The following is a 24,024-nucleotide window of genomic DNA, read 5'->3' on the forward strand; positions in this document are numbered from 1 at the left end:
AATCTTACCCGATAATCATGTAGCTGTCAACTCTGTTGCCGACAGAAATCTACGGTCGGGATACGCCAGCGATCGCTATACAGGTGGGGGTGAACACCACAGCGCCATCTGTGGTCAGGTACTCCAGTACTTCTTGTCAACACCACCTCAATTTTTCCTCTGTCGTGCCTCCGGCTAGACCTACATGGATACGCTGTTGATTCTGGAGTTATTGCTCACGATTTGGTGATGTATTTGCTCTAGAGTTTAGCCTTCGCTATTCAGGAAGCTTTATCATTAGCTTAGCAAGTTTTTGGAATTAATTTGATTTAATTTTTTATTTAATTTTGGTGACGAAGAGAGTATGAACTCTCTTTCACTTTTAATGGCCGACCCTTCCCTTAGACGGAAGTGTTGGTGTCGAAGAGAGTATAGACTCTCTTTCTTAATTTTGCTTAACAAAGTTATAGATTTATTTTATATCTCTCCGCCTTTTATAGGCCTCTTCGATTAACTTCCTTTTATTATAAACTTATTAAAATTAATTTTTATATTTGTTTATATTCGACCTTTCCTAATAGTAGGCGGTCTTTTCTTGGAACCGAAGTTAATTAACATTGAGCCCGTCATTTCGTTTTTACCTGTTAACATATTATGCTATTTTAATGTTTTTGAAAGAATTTCTTTGATAGTCTCGTACTGTTTTCAAAGTTGAACTAACGTTTTGTTTTGTCTCTGCAGTTGTTGACGTTCAGAACGTTCAACTTGCGCTCTATCGTTACGATAGAGAGAGAGTATTCACGGTGTCACGTTGCAGTAAGAGTAGAACGATTCTATCGTTTTGTTCATTCTTTCTTAGCTTAAATGGTTTTAATTCTAATAAAGGAACTTTTTATTTGGGAAATCTTTCAGTTTTTTTCCTTTAACAATAATATGTTTTAACGATATATATAATTGGGCTCATCTCTCAGGTTCTAAGTCAAGAGAGAGAGAGAGAGAGATAGAGACGGAGGGAGAGAGAGGAGGATAAACGTTTCGTTCAAGCGGGTAACGTTGTTATCGTTTTTGCTCTTCTCCCTAGTCTCTTTAGGGGAAGAAGGTAAACGTTTCTAGAGTTTTATTCTTGTTCTCAGGCTTTATGCGGTGAGAGATTTTAAACGTAGTTTATTTGATCTAGTGTTTAGTCTCTTTTCCAGCCACTGAATTATTTATCTTTCATTATGTTTTTCTGTTACATTGTAATACTGTTTTCGCAATTACTAACTTTTAATGAAGGATAGAATTGCGTGTTTCAGGTACAAACCACTTAAAGTTTCGAGTTCAGTGAAATAAGTGCAAACAGAAAATCAAAAGTGATAAAGTGATAAGCGCAAAGTGTTACAGTGTTGCGTTCGAGGGTTCGTCTGTTCGTGCCAGTTGTTCGCCTAGTCTGGGACCTCTTACAAGCTCCCAAGCAGGGGAGAAGTAACGTCGAAGGACTTATGGGTTCATCAGGCCTTGATCGACGAACAGACGTTTCCCTCCGTGGTTTCGGGTGTAACCAACTCACGTAGCCGACGTGATCACCCCACCCACACAAAGACGAGAGAGCCCTTTTATTCCTCGTCTGCGGAAGAGGTTTCTCGCAGAAACCATGGACCAAATCTTGCAGCTTTTAAGTGCAAGTCGGTCCCTTCCGCGCAAGTCCAACTCCTAGGTGGTGCCATTAGCACTGGGTCAGTTCGGACTTGCTGCAGTACGACAACTGCACACCTCCCAGAGAGGCAAGGTGGTATCGCAACAGGCAGTAACTCCGTCTGTTGCCGCACCAGCTGTTTTAGACCCTCAGTCTCAACGGACAGTAGCTCCGTTTGTTGTTGTCTTTCTTAAACTCTAGTGGTCTATGCTGCAGACAATGCAGTCTCAGCTTGCGGTGTTGATGCAGGAGTTTCAGGCAGAGAAGGTTAGCACACCTCCTCCTGCGAGCGCTCCTCCACCTCTGCGCAGTCCACCCTGCCAGACGTATGATGTTGAGGCTCCTCCTGCCTCCATGCGTGAGCTGCCGCATTGGGAGTTGCCAGGTACCAGCGCTATGCAGCAACCTCCACTTTCCTTGAGGCAGGAGCCTCATGCTATGCGGCAACCGCCTCAACTCTTGAGGCAAGAGCCTCAACTCTTGAGGCAAGAACCTCAACTCTTGAGGCAAGAGCCTCAACTCTTGAGGCAAGAACCTCAACTCTTGAGGCAAGAGCCTCAACTCTTGAGGCAAGAACCTCAACTCTTGAGGCAAGAGCCTCAACTCTTGAGGCAAGAACCTCAACTCTTGAGGCAAGAACCTCAACTCTTGAGGCAAGAGCCTCAACTCTTGAGGCAAGAACCTCAACTCTTGAGGCAAGAGCCTCAACTCTTGAGGCAAGAACCTCAACTCTTGAGGCAAGAACCTCAACTCTTGAGGCAAGAGCCTCAACTCTTGAGGCAAGAACCTCAACTCTTGAGGCAAGAACCTCAACTCTTGAGGCAAGAGCCTCAACTCTTGAGGCAAGAGCCTCTCTCTGCGCAGCCACCTCCTCAACCCTTGAGGCAGACGCAACTCTTGAGGCAGGAACCTCATGCTATGAGGCAGCCGCCTCAACGCATGCAGCAACCGCATTCTTCACAGCATGAGCCTCTCTCTGCGCAGCTACCTCCTCAACCCTTGAAGCAGACGCAACTCTTGAGGCAGGAACCTCACAGGAGCCTCATGCTATGCGGCATCCTCCTCAAACCATGAGGCAGGAGCCTCATGCTATGCGGCATCCTCCTCAACCCATGAGGCAGGAGCCTCATGCTATGCGGCAACCTCCTCTACCCATGAGGCAGCCTCATGCTATGCGGCATCCTCCTCAACCCATGAGGCAGGAGCCTCATGCTATGCGGCATCCTCCTCAACCCATGAGGCAGGAGTCTCATGCTATGAGGAGCCTCATGCTATGCGGCATCCTCCTCAAACCATGAGGCAGGAGCCTCATGCTATGCGGCAACCGCCTCAACCCATGAGGCAGGAGCCTCATACTATGCGGCATCCTCCTCAACGCATGCGGCATGAGCCTCATCCCTTGCAGCATGAGCCTCATCCCATGCAGCATGAGCCTCATACCATGCAGCATGAGCCTCATCCCATGCAGCATGAGCCTCATCCCATGCAGCATGAGCCTCATCCCATGCAGCATAAGCCGCACGCCATGCAACATGCTCTGCTTACCTTACAGCATGCTCTACATACAGCATGCTCTGCATACAGCATGCTCTGCATACCTTACCGCATGCTCCTCAGTCACACATCTTTGGTTGTTGCCAACTCACTAGACTGTCAAGCAGTTTCATAACGTTGCCTTCTAGTCTGCTGCTTTTGCACCAGTGAAACCCTCACTGAGAGAACTTAGCTTTTCTCGGATATGGTTCCTGTAGATGAGAAAGTGCTATTCTCCCTCCTTCTGATATTCCCTTGAGGACTCTGTCATTTGGAGAGGAGCCTTTAGCTGCTTAGCCTCCTATGGACTTTTATTTAAGCATAACATGCTTCCAGGGAGGGTAATGGTTCCACTTCAGTCGCTAACCCCGTCTGTTACCACACCTGCTCCCATAGACCTTGAGCTTTGTTGCAAGACATGCAGTCCAAGCTTAGTCCTTGTTAGAGGATTTTTTGTTTACGGAGTCAGTGTGTCACTGGGAAGACGTTCAACAACCAGCAGAAGTGACTTGTTGTGACGCAGTGCGGCAACCTCAGCAACCCGATAAGGAGTTGTCTGTACGACCCAGACAGTCTAGACAGCTTCGGGTTGTCGCTGTACTTCCTCGCTTCCCCATGGTTGACAGTTCACAGACTGTGCAGCAGTACCATGATCTTGTGTCCGGCTCCGTCAGACGACTAGCTTTTAAGAGCTCCTACAAGTCGTCGCTGTCTGGAGATTCTCAGATGGACTATGGATCTGACCAAGGAACTGGGCCTCCTGGTCAATTTTGAGGAGTCCCAGCTCGTCCCATCCCAGACCATTGTCTACCTGGGTATGGATCTTCAGAGTCGAGCTTTTCGGGCTTTTCCGTCGGCCCCAAGGATCTACTAAGCCCTAGATTGCATCCAGAGCATGCTGAGAAGGAACCGATGCTCAGTCAGGTAGTGGATGAGTCTAACAGGGACACTTTCATCGCTGGCCCTGTTCATCGAGTTAGGGAGACGCCACCTCCGCCCCCTTCAGTATCATCTAGCGGCTCACTGGATAAAGGACATGACGCTAGAGACGATCTCAGTTCCTGTTTCCGAAGAGAGGAGGTCTACTCTCACGTGGTGAAAGAACAGCTTTTATTCTCAAGGAAGTCTACCTTTGGCTGTTCAGAAACCCGACCGCCGTCTCTTCTCTGACGCATCAGACACGGGCTGGGGTGCGACTTTGGACGGACAGGAATGCTCGGGAACATGGAATCAGGAGCTAAGGACACTTCACATCTATTGCAAGGAGCTGTTGGCGGTTCATCTGGCCTTAATAAACTTCAAGTCCCTCCAGCTTAACAAGGTGGTGGAGGTGGACTCTGACAACACCACAGCCTTGGCTTACATCTCCAAGCAGGGAGGGACTCATTCGTGGAAGTTGTTCTAGATCGCAAGGGACCTCCTCATCTGGTTAAAAGATCGAAAGCTCACGCTGGTAACGAGGTTCATTCAGGGCGATATGAATGTCATGGCAGATCGCCTTAGCCGGAAGGGTCAGGTCATCCCCACAGAGTGGACCCTTCACAAGAATGTTTGCAGCAGACTTTGGGCCCTGTGGGGTCAGCCAACCATAGATCTGTTCGCTACCTCGATAACCTAGAGACTCCCGTTGTATTGTTCTCCGATTCCAGACCCAGCAGCAGTTCACGTGGATGCTTTTCTGCTGGATTGGTCCCATCTCGACCTGTATGCATTCCCGCCGTTCAAGATTGTCAACAGGGTACTTCAGAAGTTCGCCTCTCGCAAAGGGACACGGCTGACGTTGGTTGGCTCCGCTCTGGCCCGCGAGAGAATGGTTCATAGAGGTACTGCAATGGCTGGTCGACATTCCCAGGACTCTTCCTCTAGGAGTGGACCTTCTACGTCTACCTCACGTAAAGAAGGTACATCCAAACCTCCACGCTCTTCGTCTGACTGCCTTCAGACTTTCGAAAGACTCTCAAGAGCTAGGGGCTTTTCGAAGGAGGCAGCCAGAGCGTTTGCCAGAGCAAGGAGGACATCCACTCTCAGAGTCTATCAGTCTAAAGGGGAAGTCTTCCGAAGCTGGTACAAGGCCAATGCAGTTTCCTCATCCAGTACCACTGTAACCCAGATTGCTGACTTCCTGTTACATCTAAGGAACGTAAGATCCCTTTCAGCTCCTACGATTAAGGGTTACAGAAGTATGTTGGCAGCGGTTTTCCGCCACAGAGGCTTGGATCTTTCCACCAACAAAGATCTACAGGACCTCCTTAGGTCTTTTGAGACCTCAAAGGAACGTCGGTTGTCCACTCCAGGCTGGAATCTAGACGTGGTCCTAAGGTTCCTTATGTCATCAAGATTTGAACCTCTCCAATCAGCCTCTTTTAAGGACCTCACATTAAAAACTCTTTTCCTCGTGTGCTTGACAACAGCTAAAAGAGTAAGTGAGATCCACGCCTTCAGCAGGAACATAGTTTTCACATCTGAAACGGCTACATGTTCCTTGCAGCTCGGTTTTTTGCTAAAACGAGCTTCCTTCACGTCCTTGGCCTAAGTCGTTCGAGATCCCAAGCCTATCCAACTTGGTGGGGGACGAACTGGAGAGAGTACTTTGCCCAGTTAGAGCTCTTAGGTACTATCTAAAAAGGTCATAACCTTTACGAGGACAATCAGAAGCCTTATGGTGTGCTATCAAGAAGCCTTCTCTTCCAAGGTCTAAGAACTCAGTTTCTTACCTATTCAGGCTCCTGATTAGGGAAGCACATTCTCATCTGAAGGAAGAAGACCTTGCTTTGCTGAAGGTAAGGACACATGAAGTGAGAGCTGTGGCTACTTCAGTGGCCCTCAAACAGAACCGTTCTCTGCAGAGTGTTATGGATGCAACCTATTGGAGAAGCAAGTCAGTGTTCGCATCATTCTATCTCAAAGATGTCCAGTCTCTTTACGAGAACTGCTACACCCTGGGACCATTCGTAGCAACGAATGCAGTAGTAGGCGGGGGCTCAGCCACTACATTCCCATAATCCCATAACCTTTTTAACCTTTCTCTTGAATACTTTTTATGGGTTGTACGGTCGGCTAAGAAGCCTTCCACATCCTTGTTGATTTGGCGGGTGGTCAATTCTTTCTTGAGAAGCGCCGAGGTTAAAGGTTGTGATGAGGTCCTTTAGTATGGGTTGCAGCCCTTTATACTTCAGCACCTAAGAGTCGTTCAGCATCCTAAGAGGACCGCTACGCTCAGTAAGGAAGACGTACTTAATAAAGGCAGAGTAATGGTTCAAGTCGTCTTCCTTACCAGGTACTTATTTATTTTATGTTATTTTTGAATAACTAATAAAATAAAATACGGGATACTTAGCTTCTTTGTTAACATGTATGCTGGTCTCCACCCACCACCCTGGGTGTGAATCAGCTACATGATTATCGGGTAAGATTAATATTGAAAAATGTTATTTTCATTAGTAAAATAAATTTTTGAATATACTTACCCGATAATCATGATTTAATTGACCCACCCTTCCTCCCCATAGAGAACCAGTGGACCGAGGAAAAAATTGAGGTGGTGTTGACAAGAAGTACTGGAGTACCTGACCACAGATGGCGCTGTGGTGTTCACCCCCACCTGTATAGCGATCGCTGGCGTATCCCGACCGTAGATTTCTGTCGGCAACAGAGTTGACAGCTACATGATTATCGGGTAAGTATATTCAAAAATTTATTTTACTAATGAAAATAACATATTTCCCTGAAACTCCCCTTATATTCATAGTGCCTTTCTATCAAAGCTGTTTTAATGTCAATACATATCCCAAAATAAAAAAAATTATATTCTTGTTACAAAATGCCTTCCTCTCTGGCAATCATCAACCATTTAGTAGTCATTAACAGTTATTTAGTCAATGATGCATCTTAGTTTCCCTAGTCTTTCAGCTCTCTCATCACCTGTAACATGATTGCATTTGTCTTATTTCTCTGAATCTTTCAGGATTTTCATATTGCTTTGTCTTTGAAGCTGACTCAATATCAATATTACCTCAGAAAATAAACTATGAAAGTTCCAGGTTTCTCTAGTCCACAAGACAATTTCTGATGACTAACAAATCAGACTTGACCTGGAATAAGTATACTCAGCTTAGAGCTATTTCTCAGAGAGTTTATGCTTCAACTGAGAAGAAATACAATTTAACCGTAAAAGAAACCCTTTCTGGTACAACCCAGTAGCATAAGTGGTGGACTACCCTTAAATCTGCACTCTTTGGTGTAGATACAACAGTGTCTCCTTTACTTAAACCAGATGGCTGTCACTCGCTGTCCAAAGGAAAAGGCAGATACTGTATGTTTAACAGTAAGCAGAGTAATGAGAAACTCAAACTTCCCTATTCCTGTTCCCTGAGTCTAAACTAACTAGTTTAGCTTTTCGATCTCGTGAAATTAAAGCTCTCTTGATGGACCTTGATGCTTATGGAGGTGTAGACCCAAAAGGTATTTTTAAATATTTAACTTAGCCGGTGAATATATAGCTGCAACTCTGTTGCTTGACTGACAAAAAACTGTACAAAAAAACTCGCCAGCGATCGCTATACAGGTTGCGGGTGTGCCCATCAGCGCCAACTGTCGGCCAGATACCAAACTCCATGTAAACAAAGACTCAATTTTCTCTCTGTCGACGTGTCGACAAGACGTACTTTACTCGCTGTTGAAACCTGGAGTTTTTCCCATCATCTTTGGTGAAGTACTATATTCTGGTTTGAGCTTTCGCAGTGCAGGTGTTTTATCTTCATCTTAAATCTTGAACTCGTTTTGGATAGATTTAATTTTTGGTGACAAAGAGAGTATGGACTTTCTTTGACTTTTAAATGGCCGACCCTTCCCTTAAACGGAAGTGTGTTTAGGCTTTTAGTAATTATCTTATCACGTTATAAATTAATTATAGATTTTCCTCTTCGATTAACTTTCCATTTATAATAAACATAAAAAAATAAATTTTAATGTTTTGTTTATATGCGACCTTTCCTGAGAGTAGGCGGTCCTAACTTGGAAATCAACGTTGAGCCCTTTAAATCGTAAATAGCTTTTAAAGAGCTAAGAATTTAAAACTTTTTAAATGAAAGATTTTATGAAAGAATTTCTTTGAATAGTCTTCGTACTGTTTTCAAAGATGAACTAACGTTTAGTTTATTTATGCTACGCAGTTTGCGCTCTATCGTTACGATAGAAAGAGAGTGTATCACGGTTTCACTTTGCAGAAAGAGTAAATCGATTCTGACATTTTGTTCATTCTTCTTTCAAAGCTTAAATGTTTTAAATTCTATTTTAAAGGAACTTTTTAATTGAAAAACCTTTCAGTTTTTTCCTTTGGTCAAATAACATGTTTTTTTGACGAAACGTAATTGGGCTCTTCTCTTAGGTGCGAAATCAAGAGAGAGAGAGATAGAGACGGAGGGAGAGAGAGGAGAGAAAACGTTCCGTTCAAGCGGGTAACGTTGTTCTCGAGTTACTCTCGTCCCTAGTCTCTGTACGGGGAGAAAGGATAAAACGTTTTTAGTTTTATTCTCGTCCCCAGGCAATGTACGGTGAGAGATTGAAAACGTAGTTTTGAATGAACTAGTGTTTATTCTCTTCCCCAACCACTGAATTTTTTTTTTTTTTTATCTTAAAAGATGTTTACTGTTTTTTTGCTGGTATTAATGTGCTTGCATTATACGCCTGATTTCGCATTTACTACCTTTTGATGAGGGTAGAATTGCGTGCTTCAGGTAGAAATCAGTAAAAGTTTCGATTTCAGTGAAATAAGTGCAAAACAGAAAATCGTAGTGATAAAGTGATATTACGCAAAGTGTTACAGTGTTGCGTCCGAGGGTTCGTCTGTTTGTGCCTGTCGTTCACCTAGTCCGGGACCTCTTGCAAGCTCCCAAGCCAGGGGAGAAGTAATGTCGTACGACTTATGGGTTCGAGAGGCCTTGATCAGCGAACAGACGTTTCCCTCTATGGTATCGGGTGTATCTTACCAAGATCTCCCCTACCATAAGGCGAGAGAGACGTTTTTCTCCTCGTCATCCGAAGGCTTTTCGCATAAGAAACCTGTAACAAGGTTTCGAGTCCCTTAAGCGAAAGTCAGTCCTTTCAGGACAGGTCCAGCGTCCTGGTTGCAGCCATTAGGACAGCTCTGACCCTATGCAGTCATCGGAAAACTGCTCGCCGCCTAACAAAAGCGTAACACAGACTCCGAGAGTCTTTATTGTTGGCAAAGTGTTGCGGTCACAGACGTTACCCTCGTCTCTTACCGCAACCATTTCCGTTGATCCTTAATGGGTTGTACGGCAAGACATGCAGAATATGCTTGCCTCCCTTATGGAAGACTGTTCTGCCGATTAGTCCGTTGAGTCTAGCCGTTTATCTCATCGATATCCTGGCTTTCAGCCAACCTAACGTTCTTTTGTGCATCCTGTTGACGTTGGCGTAGCTAAGTCACGTCAGTCAGGTTGTTTAGAACCACACTCGATGCGGTCTCGTGTGGATTTTCAGCCACATTTGGACGTTAGGCCACTTGCTGATGCTCCTGTTGACGTTCAGGACGTTCGCTAACAATTGGAGTTGACTTGTTTTGACGCTGTGCGTCAACCTCCGCATTCTAGAGTTGTTTTGACTGCTCAGTCTAGGCAGTCAAAGCAGTCTCGAGTGGACGCTGTGCGTCCTCACGCACCTGTTGTTGTTGACAGTTCAATTGTTGACAGTTCACAGACTGTCAAGCAGTTACATGACGTTGCGTCCTGGTCCGCTACTAATGCACCAGTGCGTGTGGACTCTGCTTGTAAAGCATTGCCACCACGGTAGGTCTCTCCCTTGCTTGAGACTCAGCTTTTATCGGACAAGGTTCCTTTAGATGAGGAAGTTGCTGTTCCCCCTCCTACTGATATTCCCTTGAGGACTCTGTCAGACGGAGAGGAGCCTAAGGCTGCTTAGCCCTCTATGGACTTTAATTAAATCATGCTGATTTTTAAGGTTCTTTGTCCGAATCTTTTTGTAACTGCTGCTCCTCGTTCGCCTAAACGTCAGAGCTTACACTAGGCCTAGCTACTTCGAAGCTGTTGTTTATAAGCTAGTGCTCTCTCGCTCTCCTAGAGAGCTTTACGTCTGCTAGGCGACTGGTTTATCACCAGGAGGAGTTTGGGGGATACAGCCTTTGCTTTCTCTTCTTTTAAACTGGCTTATAGAGCGAGAGTCTGATATGACACGAGAGAAGTTCTCGGCTTGGGAGTTCCTGCCTCTGCCCAGATAGACTTCTCAAATCTCGTAGACTCTCCCTGGCGCCTGGCCAGGAGACGCTCCAAGTTTTTTACAGGTCAACTTCACAGCTGTTTTCGAGCCTTTGAAGTTTTGCTGTACAATTATGTCATGCATAAACAAGGCTTTCAGGGATGGAAAGCGGTACCGCCTCAGTCGCTAACCCCGTCTGTTGCCACACCTGCTCCCGTAGACCCTAAATGGGCTTTGCTGCAAGACATGCAGTCCAAGCTTGCGTCCTTGATAGAGGACTTTAATGCGGAGAAGGTTGCTGCCGAACCTTCTGGCCAATAACCTTCCAACCGGTCGGTTGTGCGTCCTGTTGACGCTGAGGTAACCTTCTCGCGTCTACCAGTTGAGGTGGTTCCTCCACCGATGCGACCCAGTGTGGGTTGCCAGCCGCACGTTGACGTTAAGCGACGCTCGGAGGTGGTTGTTGACGTTCAGGACGTTCAACAACCATCAGAGGTGACTTGTTTTGACGCGGTGCGTCAACCTCAGCAACCCGGTATGGTGTTGACTGCACAACCCAGACGGTCTAGACAGTCTCGGGTGGACGCTGTGCTTCCTCGCGCACCCATGGTTGTTGACAGTTCACAGACTGTGCAGCAATTCCATGACGTTGCGTCCGGCTCCGTCACGCATGCACCAGTGCGACCGGACTCAGCGAGCCAGACGTTGCCCACTCCGTTGCCGTTTCCTCATCAGTTTTCGGATGAGGAACTATCTGATGAGGACGTTGCTGAACAACTAGACGATCAGCCCCCAGAATAGATCAAGCCCTGCTATCCATCCAGAAGATGCTGAAGAAGGAACGCTGCTCAGTCAGGCTGTGGATGAGTCTGGTGGGGACGCTGTCATCCCTGGAACAGTTTGTATCACTAGGAAGACTACACCTCCGTCCTCTTCAATACCATCTGGCTTTTCACTGGAAAAAGGACAAGACGCTAGAAGCGGTCTCGATCCCGATTTCCGGAAAGATAAAGTCTTGTCTGACTTGGTGGAAGGACAATATCAACCTAAGAGAGGGTCTTCCCCTGGCTGTTCAGACTCCCCACCACGTTCTCTTCTCGGACGCATCGGACTTGGGCTGGGGCGCGACACTGGACGGTCGGGAATGCTCAGGTCTGTGGAACTCGAGTCAGAGGAGCATGCATATCAACTGCAAGGAGCTGTTGGCAGTTCATCTGGCCTTGAAAAGCTTCGAGTATCTCCTTCAAGGCAAAGTGGTGGAAGTAAACTCGGACAACACCACGGCCTTGGAGTACATCTCCAAACAAGGAGGTACCCACTCTCTGACGTTGTACGAGATCACAAGGGACCTGCTCATCTGGTCAAAAGGTCAAGACATCTCCTTAGTAACGAGGTTCATCCAAGGCGACTTGAACGTCATAGCAGATTGTCTCAGTCGGAAAGGGCAAGTAATTCCAACCGAATGGACCCTCCACAAGGATGTGTGCAAGAGACTTTGGGCCACTTGGGGTAAACCATCCATAGATCTCTTTGCAACCTCGCTGACCAAGAGGCTTCCAATCTATTGCTCTCCAGTCCCGGACCCAGCAGCAATACATATAGATGCTTTCCTCCTAGATTGGTCACATCTGGATCTTTACGCATTCCCACCGTTCAAGATTGTCAACAAGGTACTGCAGAAGTTCGCCTCTCACGAAGGGACAAGGTTGACGTTAGTTGCTCCCCTCTGGCCCGCGAGAGAATGGTTCACCGAGATACTTCGATGGTTAGTAGACGTTCCCAGAAGTCTTCCTCTAAGGGTAGACCTTCTACGTCAGCCACACGTAAAGAAGGTACTCCAAAGCCTCCACGGTCTTCGTCTGACTGCCTTCAGACTATCGAAAGACTCTCGAGAGCTAGAGGCTTTTCGAAGGAGGCAGCCAGTGCGATTGCTAGAGCAAGGAGAGCGTCTTCCATTAGAGTCTACCAATCGAAGTGGGAAGTCTTCCGAGACTGGTGCAAGTCAGTTTCTGTATCCTCGACCAGTACCTCTGTAGCTCAAATAGCTGATTTTCTCTTATACCTGAGAAAAGGACGATCCCTTTCAGCTCCCACTATCAAGGGCTACAGAAGCATGTTGGCATCGGTCTTCCGGCATAGAGGCTTAGATCTTTCCAACATAAAGATCTGCAAGACCTCCTTAAGTCTTTTGAGACCACCAAGGAGCGTCGTTTGGCTACCCCTGGATGGAATTTAGACGTGGTACTAAGATTCCTCATGTCAGACAGGTTGGAGCCGTTACAATCAGCCTCCCTGAAAGATCTCACTCTTAAGACTCTTTTCCTGGTATGCTTAGCCTCGGCTAAAAGAGTCAGTGAGATTCATGCCTTCAGCAAGAACATCGGATTTTCGTCGGAAAAAGCCACTTGTTCGCTGCATCTTGGTTTTCTAGCCAAAAAGGAGCTGCCTTCTCGGCCTTGGCCTAAATCTTTCGATATTCCCAGCTTATCGGAGATCGTAGGCAATGAACTAGAAAGAGTCTTATGCCCTGTTAGAGCTCTTAAGTTCTATTTAAAGCGTACTAAACCTTTACGAGGCCAATCTGAAGCTTTATGGTGTTCAGTTAAGAAACCATCCTTGCCTATGTCAAGGAATGCTTGGTCAGACTTTATCAGATTGTTAATACGAGAAGCTCATTCACATCTGAGTGAGGAAGACCGAACTTTGCTTAAGGTGAAGACGCATGAAGTTAGAGCTGTAACAACTTCCGTGGCCTTTAAGCAAAATATATCTCTGCAAAGTATAATGGACGCAACCTATTGGAGAAGCAAGTCAGTGTTCGCGTCATTTTACTTGAAAGATGTCCAGTCTCTTTACGAGAACTGCTACACACTGGGACCATTCGTAGCAGCGAGTGCAGTAGTGGGTGAGGGCTCAACCACTACAATTCCCTAATTCCATATCCTTTTAATCTGTCTCTTGAAATGTTGTTTTTTATGGGTTGTCCGGAAGGCTAAGAAGCCTTTCGCATCCTGGTTGATTTGGCGGGTGGTCAAAGTCATTTCTTGAGAGCGCCCAGATTAGGGGTTTGATGAGGTCCTGTTGTATGGGTTGCAGCCCTTGATACTTCAGCTCCTAGGGGTCTGTTAGCATCCTAAGAGGATCGCGAGGCTCCGTAAGGAAGACGTACTTATAAGGCAGAGTATTCGTCTAAGTCGACTTCCTTACCAGGTACCTATTTATTTTGTTTTTGTTATTTTGATAACTTCTAAAATGAAATAAAAACTCTTAGCTCATAAGATGTAAACATATTTAACTGGTCTCTACCCACCACCCTGGATGTGAATCAGCTATATATTCACCGGCTAAGTTAAATATTTAAAAATGATATTTTAATTATAAAATAAATTTTTGAATATACTTACCCGGTGAATATAAATTAAGCGACCCTCCCTTCCTCCCCAATAGAGACGCAGTAGGATGAGGAGAAAATTGAGTCTTTGTTTACATGGAGTTTGGTATCTGGCCGACAGTTGGCGCTGATGGGCACACCCGCAACCTGTATAGCGATCGCTGGCGAGTTTTTTTGTACAGTTTTTTGTCTGTCGAGCAACAGAGTTGCAGCTATATATTCACCGGGTAAGTATATTCAAAAATTTATTTTATAATTAAAATATCATTTTTCCTTTGTTTTTTATAAAGACTGCAGATTTCTTAGCTACAAAGTTAACTGTTATTTTGCGCAAGTTAGCAAGAAGAGGAGCTTTTACCACTTTTTGGAGAATTGGTAATGTTACTCTACTATGTAAATGTGTTTGTGGTAGCTCAAGTCCAACCAATTACCGCCTAATTTCCATAACTCCAATATTATCTAAAGTTTTTGAATATCTTTTGGTAAAATGTCTTAATAGGTTTGCTGAAGGTAATCACCTGTTCCCTAGTTTGCAATTTGGTTTTCGTAAAGGCCTTGGAGTATGTGATGCCCTTCTTACAATCTCCAGTGTTGTACAGAAATCCCTTGATTGTGGTCAGGAAGTTTGTATGATTGGCCTTGATTTTAGTGCTGCCTTTGACTGTGTTAATTTTAAGTAATAGATCGCAAAGCATTGTTGTTGATGAGCACCATAGTGAGTATAGGAATGTGATATATGGTATTCCTGAGGGTAGTGTTCTTGGCCTTTTACTTTTCATACTATTATACACGGGACATGTGGTTTGGCATAGAAAACAAGCTTGTTGCATATGCAGATGATGCTACTCTCTTTGCATTAATGCCATATCCTGAGTGTAGATCTGGGTTTGGTGAATCTCTTAATAAAGATCTAGCCAAAATTTGTGCATGGTGCAAATTATGGGGTATGAAGTTAAATCCTAACAAAACTCGAAGTATTATTGTAAGTAGGTCAAGGACAGTGGCTCCTCAACATCTGGATCTCAGCATTGATAATATTTCTTTAACTTTGTATAACTTTTAAAATTGTAGATGTGATTCTCAACAGCAAATTTACTTTTGAGAAACTCATTAGGTCTGTGTCTTCATCAAGTGCACCAAAATTTGGCTCATTAAGATAAGAAAGTCTTTTAGGATTTTTGGTGATCAATCTTTTCTGAAGTGTTTTAATTCTTTCATTCTACCTTGTTTTGAGTATTGTTCTCCTTTCTGATCTTCAGATGCTGATTCTCGTCTTAATTTGTTGGAGAGGAACTTACGGCCTATTAAATTCCTTATTCCTGATCTAGATATTAATCTCTGGCACCGTCATTCAATTAGTTCATTATGCATGTTGGATAAGATTTTTTATAATTCCGACCTACCTTTACATTCTGATATTCCAGCTGTGACCAAGTTGTGGAATGATCTTCATAATCATGTAGCTAAATCAATAGAACTTCAAAAGTTCAAGATTGCAGCTAATGTTTTTATATTGAACAGGTTGTCATAAGTCCTTTTATAGTTTATACATGAAATATCTGTTTTAATGTTGCTAATGTTTTATAAAATATTTTTATTTTAATTGTTCATTACTTCTTATATGCTCTATTTATTTCCTTATATCCTTTCCTCGCTGGACTATTTTTCCCTTTTGGAGCTTTTGGGCTTATAGCATATTGCTTTTCCAAATAGGGTTGTAGCTTAGCTAGTAATAAAGATAATACTAATAACGGTAACCCTATTCAATTTCTCTTGTCATTTGATCCCCTGCAACTGATTTTAACCCCAACAAGAGTTTCCAAAAGATTCTGAAAACCATTGTTGTTCCGTAACTGAAATACAAACCACGCTATTTACATGGGGTAATTACTTAGGCGTAGCTGAATGACGAGCCATAAAAGTTTTAACGAGGATTTACTACCCCACCGCTAGTTAGCGGAGGGTAGGGAGGGGTAGCTAGCTAACCCCCCCCCCCTCTCACACACCGGTGAATACAGTACTTCACTTTACTTTTGGCTCGGGAAGAGAACACACCTGTCTGTGCTCTCCCTCACTTTGACTGCCATAATTAATCTGTTTTTTGCTTTTTCTCTTTCGCAGTGTGATTGAAGTTGGCCTCTACCGATATGCGTACTTGCCCTAGACTTCCCGGCCGCCCTTGTGGGACCTTTATGTCGGCGGTCGACACTGATCCCCACACCTTGTGTCCTCACTGTAGGGGCCAATGGTGTGATAGTGGTAATGCATGTATTGAATGTAGGGAGTAGTCTACCTCCCAGTGGGAGAGGTTTGCCCGGCGCCGTAAGAAGAAGGCCAAAAGGGATCTTTCTCCTTCAGAGGCTTCTCTGAAGAGAGAAAATTCCAGGACTTCTTCTTCCGTTGCCCTTTCCTTCTCCGAAGCTCCCCCTTGAGCGGTCTCTTCCGAGAGGCCGGCGAGTGGTAGCGTAGACCGCTGTGCTTTTGACCGATCCCGGGGTGCGGGATAGGTAGTTGCCTCCCATAGCGAGGCAGCTGCCCCTCCTCCCCCGGCGGAGGATTTTATGTCTAATAATGATTTGTTGCAGCTTTGGGCTTCCTTGGGGCTGGAGGGTTCGCCCTCCAAGGAAGCCCTGTTTGACATGATCAAACTGGGTGCAGCCGTCAAACAATCGCCAACTACAGCGGAGATAGATCCTCTGTCTGTGGTTGACGTTGTTGTGACGGAGACATCCCGTGGGTCTAGCCAAACCCCTGTTCCTGTGGCTGAGGTAGCTGACGGCTTAGATTCTCCCTCCGAACATCCTTCGAGGGAGGATCTAAGTCCCATGATCTCTCCTGCCGGTGATTCTCCCCCTCGGGGGAGTTCACTTACAGAGACTCCTCTTCGGAGGCCCATTGATGGTCAGCTTACTGATCCCACGGCCACTCGTGGGAGTATAAGGCGGAAGGCTCGTCCTCCCCTTCGCTGTAGAGGCCTTCCTTCTCCTTGCAAGGGGCTTAAGAGGCGCCTCTTCGGCTCGTCGTCACCACAGTCCTCTGCGGAGGAGACGACTCGCCGTTCTCCAGTCCTGCCAGCTACCAATCTAGACCTCTCTGGGGATCGTTCGCGATCACCTTCGGATGACGATCGTCCTTCGGGACATAGTGACCAGTCTCCCAGACCATCCACATCTAGAGCTCCTGATGCACGTGACGCGCCACCTGATACTGCCACTGCGCAGTCTCCGGGCCCTTCGGGGCTGAAGGGTCTTGAGCGTAAAACCGCGCCTCTTGCCCTCAAGCGCCAGGTTCCTCTTGTGCGCTCTCCTGTTGCTGACGCTGCTGTTCCTGACTTAGCGCCACGCCGCTCACCCTCGCGCGTTCGCACCACCGTTCCTGCTACGCGCCAAGGTCCCCCTGCGCGCCCACGCCCTTCGGCGCCCCGGCGCCCTCCAGCAGTTCCTGAAGTAGCGCGCCAGTGCTCACCTGTGCATACGTGCCCACCAGCAGTTCCTGATACGGCGCTCCAGCGCTCACCTGCGCTCGCCTGCGCATACGCGCCCACCGGTGCCCCATCGGCCACCTGCGCTAACGCGCCCACCAGCAGTTCCTGATACGGCGCTCCTGTGCTCTCCTGCGCTCGCCTGCGCACATGCGTCCACCAGTGCCCCAGCTGCCAAACGCGCCCACCGGCGCCCCAATGTCCACCAGTTCCTGCATCATCGCGCGCTGTCCAGGAGGCACCTCCGCTGGCGCACAGGCACCCGCGGGCTCCTCCGGAATTGTCGCGCCCGTCTGGTGAGACGCGCGATACGCGCCCACGCGCGGTTCCAGCTCCAGCGGTCACGCGCTCACCAACGCACTACGACATCCCAGCACATCGCCCAGGAGGCTCCCAAGCTAGCGCACGGGCGCTCACGGCCGCCTCTGGGCTCTCCCTCCAGACTGCGCGAGCTTGCATATGATGCAACCGCAAACAATGCTCCGGTTACGCATCCTTTTCCTGCCACACGCCCCGTTCCTGTATTCAAGGCGGCCAAGGTAACCCTCCAGCGCACTCCTGGGCGCCCTCATCCAACCGCACGCCCTGCGCGGCCGCCGCAGCAACGCACCCCGGTGCGACCGCATCCTGATGCGCGCCATGCATGCCTACGATCGCCGGCGCGGCTAGAGCATGCCGGTCCTATCTGACCAGCGTCAACCTCCGCGCCAACGCGCCATCCCGGCCGCTCGCGACCCTGCTCGAACGCTCACGCGCCCTCGCCCTGTTCTTCCAGACACGCGCTCTGGCGCCCCCGTTATCTCGGGGCCGCATCAGGTCGCTGCGCGCCCGCGCGTTCGGCCGCTTCCCGTGCCGGCTCCTGCGCGCCACACGCCCTCGCCATCGCCTACGTGCTCTCGCGACCTCGCGCCTGCTCCAGCTGCTGCGCGCCCACGCGCCCGCTCTATCGCCAGCGCACCATCACTCCTGTATCCTCGCCTGCGCGCCATCGGGCCCTCGTGCTCGCCCCCGCCCACGCTGATGCGCGCGCGCGTGAGCTTCCGTTATCGCGCGAGCCATTCACGCGCAACCCTGAACAGGGCCCAGCACACGAGCCCCAGCTCGAGCGCTGCCAGGCGGACAGTTCTTCGTCTTGTTCCCCTCCCCGCAAGCGCAGATCAGCACGCTCGCCGGAGGAGGGGCGCTTCCCAGACAGGTCTAGGGATTCTTTCCTTTCAGCCCCACAGGCGAACCCTCGTTTTTAGACTCCTCCTAGGGATCCCTCGATCCCCATCCCTCCAGAGGGGGTGTCTGACAGCGCGACTGTCAGCCAGCAGCCCTGATTCGGCACCCTAGTCAGGGCCCTTGTGCAGGTGATCAACCCTGCCCTCTCTGACTCGGGTCACAAACCAGTGGCAGCTTCCTCCCCCCTGAAGAGGAAGAGAGGAGTCTCTCCCGTGGAAATTCCTCCGAGGCCTATACTGTCTCCTCGCAGATCCTTGCGCAAGGCTCCTTCTCCCCCTCAGACCTTCTCTCCCTCCCCTGCGGAGGAGAAATACCCTTCCTCAGGAGAGTCGGATGAGCCGGACCATTCCCCCTTCGCACCAATGGGGGAAGCTCCGCCGCTCCCCGAGAAGTCGTCTTGTCCAGAGGTGGAGAAGAGCCTGCCCCCTTCGCTGCTCGAGTCCTGTATCCCGCCCAGGAGGGAACCTAAGGACTCTAAGACGATTCCCAAATCGTCAGCGAGGATCAGGCAGGAACCGTCTAGAGCCGTCGAGGATGTCCACGTGTCCCCCCAGGAAGAGCCATTGGGGACGAGAGACTTCGCTGCCAGTCCTTCGGGAGGAGAGCACCAGTAGTCAGAACACGCTTTCTGGCAAGTCCTGACCCTCATGAGTAACCTCAATGCGATCCCAGACCCTGAGGTCCCACCTCGCGAAAGTAAGGACACGGTCCTGGACCGCGTCTATGGCACCCAGAAAACCTCTAGGGCCAGTGCAGCTTTGCCCTGGTCTCAGGGGATGAAGAGTGCCAGGGACAAGGTCGAGGGCCAGCTCTCTGAGCTTGCCTCCTCCAGCAGATTGAGTGCTGTTATTAAGCTCCTCCCTCCTCCTCGAGTCCATCAGAGGAGGTACTTCGAGATCCTTGAGGAGTCTTGTCTGAGTCTTCCGTTACACCACTCTGTGGAAGAACTCACAGGGGGAGTCCCTCTTGAGAGACTCTCCAACCGGCACGTGTCCTTCTCAGCCACTGAGATCCTAAGCCAGGAGAAGGTCACCAAGTGTACCATGCAGGCAACTTCGTGGCTCGACATCTGGCTGGGGTCTCTGGGCATCCTGGTGCGGTCCGAGGACCGCTCCAAAGAAAGCACCAGGAAAGCGCTGGAGACTTTCCTACTCTCGGGCACATGGACCATTGAGTTTCTGGCCCACCAAGTCTCGAGCTTGTGGGCCAATACGATCCTCAAGCGTCGGGACACTATGGCCGAGAGATTCCATCATAAGGTCCCCAGTGCAGAGGCTAGTAGGTTCAGACACTCTTCCGTCTTCGGTAAGAACCTGTTTGAGCCTAAGGACGTGGAGCTCACCGCTGAGAGGTGGAGGAAATCCAACCAGGACTCCCTCATCCACAGGGCCCTGACATCAAGGCCCTACAAACCTCCAGCGGTTCAGCAGCCTCGTCCGGCTAAGGACACAAAGAAGATGACCACAGCGAAGCCCAAGGTGTCTAAGCCCTTTCCTGCCAAGAGCAGAAGGAGCAAGAAGTCCTCCAGGGGAGGCAAAAACCCTAGAGGTAACAGCCGAGGCCGGAAACGCTAGGGTTGGCAATCCCCCTGCATGTCCACCAGTGGGGGGATGCCTACAGAGTTGCGCGACAAGGTGGCAGCAACTCGGGGTGGATGCCTGGACGATCTCCGTGATCACTTTAGGTTATCGCATGCCGTTCACAGCCTCTCTACCTCCCCTGACAGCGAGTCCAGTGTCGTTGAGCTCTTTTGCCATGGGATCGGCAAAAGGGCAGGCCCTTCGGGCGGAAGTCCAGACAATGTTGAAGAAGGACGCGCTCCAGGAGGTTGTAGACGGGTCCCCAGGCTTCTACAGTCGACTCTTTCTTGTGAGAAAGGCGTCTGGAGGCTGGAGACCAGTCATCGACCTCTCGACCCTGAACGGGTTTGTCAAGCAGACTCCGTTCAGCATGGAGACGGCAGACACGGTCAGACTTGCGGTGAAATCACTAGACTTTATGTGTACACTGGATCTGAAGGACGCGCACTTCCAGATCCCAATCCATCCGTCTTCAAGGAAGTACCTAGGATTCTGCCTAGACAACAAGATCTACCAGTTCAAGGTGCTGTGTTTCGGTCTCTCCACAGCCCCTCAGGTGTTCACCAGAGTATTCACCATCATCTCTTCGTGGGCCCACAGGATCGGCATCCGTCTCCTTCGTTATCGGGACGACTGGCTGATCCTAGCGGACTCGGAGGCAACCCTTCTTCGCCACCGAGACAAACTCCTCGAAGTTTGCCAGGATAGAGGGATCGTGGTGAATCTCAAGAAGTCCTCCCTGCAGCCCTCTCAGAAACTGGTATATCTAGGCATGGTCATAGACACCAATTTCCACAAAGCCATCCCATCAGACGAAAGGATAGCGAGGCTGAGGAAGGTCGCGAGACCTTTCCTCAATCGAGAAGAACTCCCAGCCCAATCGTGGCTTCGTCTCCTCGGCCACCTCTCCTCCCTGACCCGTCTCGTTCCCAACAGACGCCTCAGGATGAGATCCCTCCAGTGGCGACTCAAGTCCCGGTGGAGTCAAGGCCACGACTCCCCGGACACCTTGATCCCCATGGGACCTGCGGAACGGGCAGACCTCAGTTGGTGGGTGGCAGAGGAGAATCTACGAAAGGGAGTGGATCTTCTCGTCCCTTCACCAGATTTGGTGCTGTTCTCGGACGCATCAAAAAAAGGGTGGGGGGCCCACGTTCTGAGCCACAGGACCTCAGGCCTGTGGTCAGAATCAGAAAAGTACCTTCACATAAACCAGCTATCCCATCTTGCAGTAGAGATCCTGAGATGGTCTGAAGTCCACTCGATTTCACTAGCGGCTCGCTTCATTCCAGGCAAAAGGGATGTGCTCACCGACAGTCTGAGCAGAGCGACGCAGATAGTGAGTACCGAGTGGTCTTTGGATCCTCAGATAGTCAACAAAGTCCTGACTTTGTGGGGTTCCCCGACGGAGGATCTGTTCGCTACGGTGCTGAACACCAAGCTCCTGCTGTACTGCTCCCCAGTCCCGGACCCCAAGGCTCTCTGGCAGGATGCCTTCCAACAACGGTGGGACAACGTCGATGTGTACGCCTTTCCCCCGTTCTGTCTGATGAGGAGGGTACTCAACAAGACCAGTACATCGGTCAATCTCTCAATGACCCTGATAGCTCCGCTATGGCATCATGCTGAGTGGTTCCCGGACTTTCTGCAACTCCTCACGGAGATTCCGAGGGAGCTCCCTCCATGTCACGAGCTACTCAAACAACCACACTCCAACATCTACCACAAAGCCGTAGTTTCGCTTCGACTTCACGCCAGGAGACTATCCAGCATCTCCTCACAGAGAGAGGATTTTCGCAACAAGTTGCAAACAGGATGTCTGGCCACCTGCGCAAGTCATCCGCAGGAGTCTACCAGGCGAAGTGGCGAGTTTTCTGTGGTTGGTGTCGTGGAATGGGTATCTCTCCCCTCGATGCCACTTTACCAGTAATAGCGGAGTTCCTCGTTTATCTGCGGGAGGAAATGTGCCTTTCAGTCTCGGCAGTGAAAGGCTATCGCTCAGCCGTAAGTCTTGCCTTCAGGCTTAAAGGAATGGACATTTCCTCCTTGCTGGAACTTTCTCTTCTCATACGGAGTTACGAACTAACATGCCCTCAGTCGGAAGTGAGATCTCCTCCATGGAACGTGGTTCGAGTTCTCAGGTCTCTTAAGAGACCTCCCTACGAACCATTACGCCAGGCTTCTGATCGCCACCTTACCTGGAAGACGGTTTTCCTACTAGCTTTGGCCTCGGCCAAGCGAGTCAGTGAGCTTCATGGTCTCTCGTACGACGTCGCCCATTCAAGGGGATGGGGGGAGGTAACGTTCAGCTTCGTCCCTGAGTTTGTTGCCAAGACTCAGAACCCGGGAGTGCCGGACCCAAGGTTCGACTCCTTCTGGGTTTTGAGTCTCCGTTCTGTAACAGATGACCCAGACCATCTCCTACTGTGCCCAGTCAGGAGTCTGAGGTTGTATTTTAAAAGATCAGCTGCAGTTCGCCCCCAGGTGCGAGCTTTGTTCGTGAGCACCGGGGAGACGAAGAGGAGGGTCACCAGAAATACCATCTCGGCCTGGATTCGCAAGGTAATACATCTGGCCTTTAATCCTGACCCTCCTCCGTCACGTCGCCCTAGAGCGCATGACGTCAGGGGCGTGGCTACGTCCCTGGCCTTCAAGAAGAACTTTTCAGTGACGCAGGGCCTTCAAGCTGGGGTGTGGAAGCGTCGGACCACCTTCACGGCCCACTACCTGCAAGACGTGACACACAGGAGGCTCGATACGTTTTCTATCGGCCCTGTGGTGGCTGCACAACAGCTGGTCTAACCTCAGGCTCCTTATTGGACAAGTAGCAGAAGGTTGAGGGCATTGTTACCCGGTTTTAGTGTGCGTGAATGAAAAGATCTGTCTGGCCCTTATTCTTTTCTTCATCCTCTCCTCCCTTGGAGAAAGCAGCATCCTGGGTTCCTTGCACAGCTGACCTCGAACCTCTGCAGCTAAGCCATGCTTCCTTGTGTTCCTAGTATTAAGATGTAATACTGTCTTGTCCCCATACCCTGACGAGGTGATATTGGGAGAGTCCTAGCCTAGATTTCCATCTGAAGAACTCCAGGTCAACTTCCTAGGACAAGTCACTTCTCACCTTCACACACAGCTTATGTAGGCCGCAGCAGTTTCACAGCTGTCAGCGAGGAGCAGGGACCCCTTACCTGTTGAGTTCCTACACACTCGGGTTCGGGGTCCCCGGGCAAGCCAAAGCCAATATGGCAGGGTACTTACCACCCTTCCTAAGGGTTAAGTCACCCCATGTAAATAGCGTGGTTTGTATTTCAGTTACGGAACAAATGACAAATTCGTAGATAATTTGTATTTTTCCTAACTATACAAACCTTAGCTTTTTAAATATTAAACTTAGCCGGTGAATATATAAATAGCTTACGTCTCCGACGGTCGACAGATTCCAAAAACTCGCGAGCGATCGCCATGAAGGTTGTCGGGTGTGCCCACCAGCGCCAACTATCGGCCAGATACCGCATATACTTCTCAACCAAACCAGTTCTTCTCTGTCGGTGGTCCTGACAACATTGGTTCCGCTCGTGCTTGACCTCAAGTTTCTACCGATTGGTGAAGTACTTGGTTTTGGTTTTATTGCTTTCGCTGTGTTGGTTTTCTTCGATAATACTCTTGAAACCCTTTTTTGATTATTGTTGATGAACTTGGCTTTCTTTTGGATTTTCTTTGGATTTTCATAATGGCTGACCCTTCTCCTGTCTATCGTAAATGTGCGAAAGACTGTAATAAACGTCTTCCGAAAGCTTCCCTCGATCCTCATACTGTTTGTGCTAATTGCCGTGGTAAATCTTGTCAATTAGGGGATCGATGTGAGGAATGTGTTGTTTTATCAGAATTCGAGTGGTTGGAGTATGAGAAATATACTCGGAAACTCGAA

At 48.8% G+C, this 24,024-nt stretch overlaps 1 protein-coding gene across 2 annotated transcripts in view; it reads left to right on the top strand.

The window, feature by feature from the left end:
* The window catches only part of LOC137624359 (aspartate--tRNA ligase, mitochondrial-like), a 195,491-nt gene that overhangs the window by 95,231 nt on the left and 76,236 nt on the right, over positions 1 to 24,024 (top strand). The gene's annotated exons all lie outside the window — the stretch shown is intronic.

This window comes from Palaemon carinicauda, chromosome 31 (assembly GCF_036898095.1).
Source record: "Palaemon carinicauda isolate YSFRI2023 chromosome 31, ASM3689809v2, whole genome shotgun sequence".
Taxonomy (NCBI): Eukaryota; Metazoa; Arthropoda; class Malacostraca; order Decapoda; family Palaemonidae; genus Palaemon; species Palaemon carinicauda.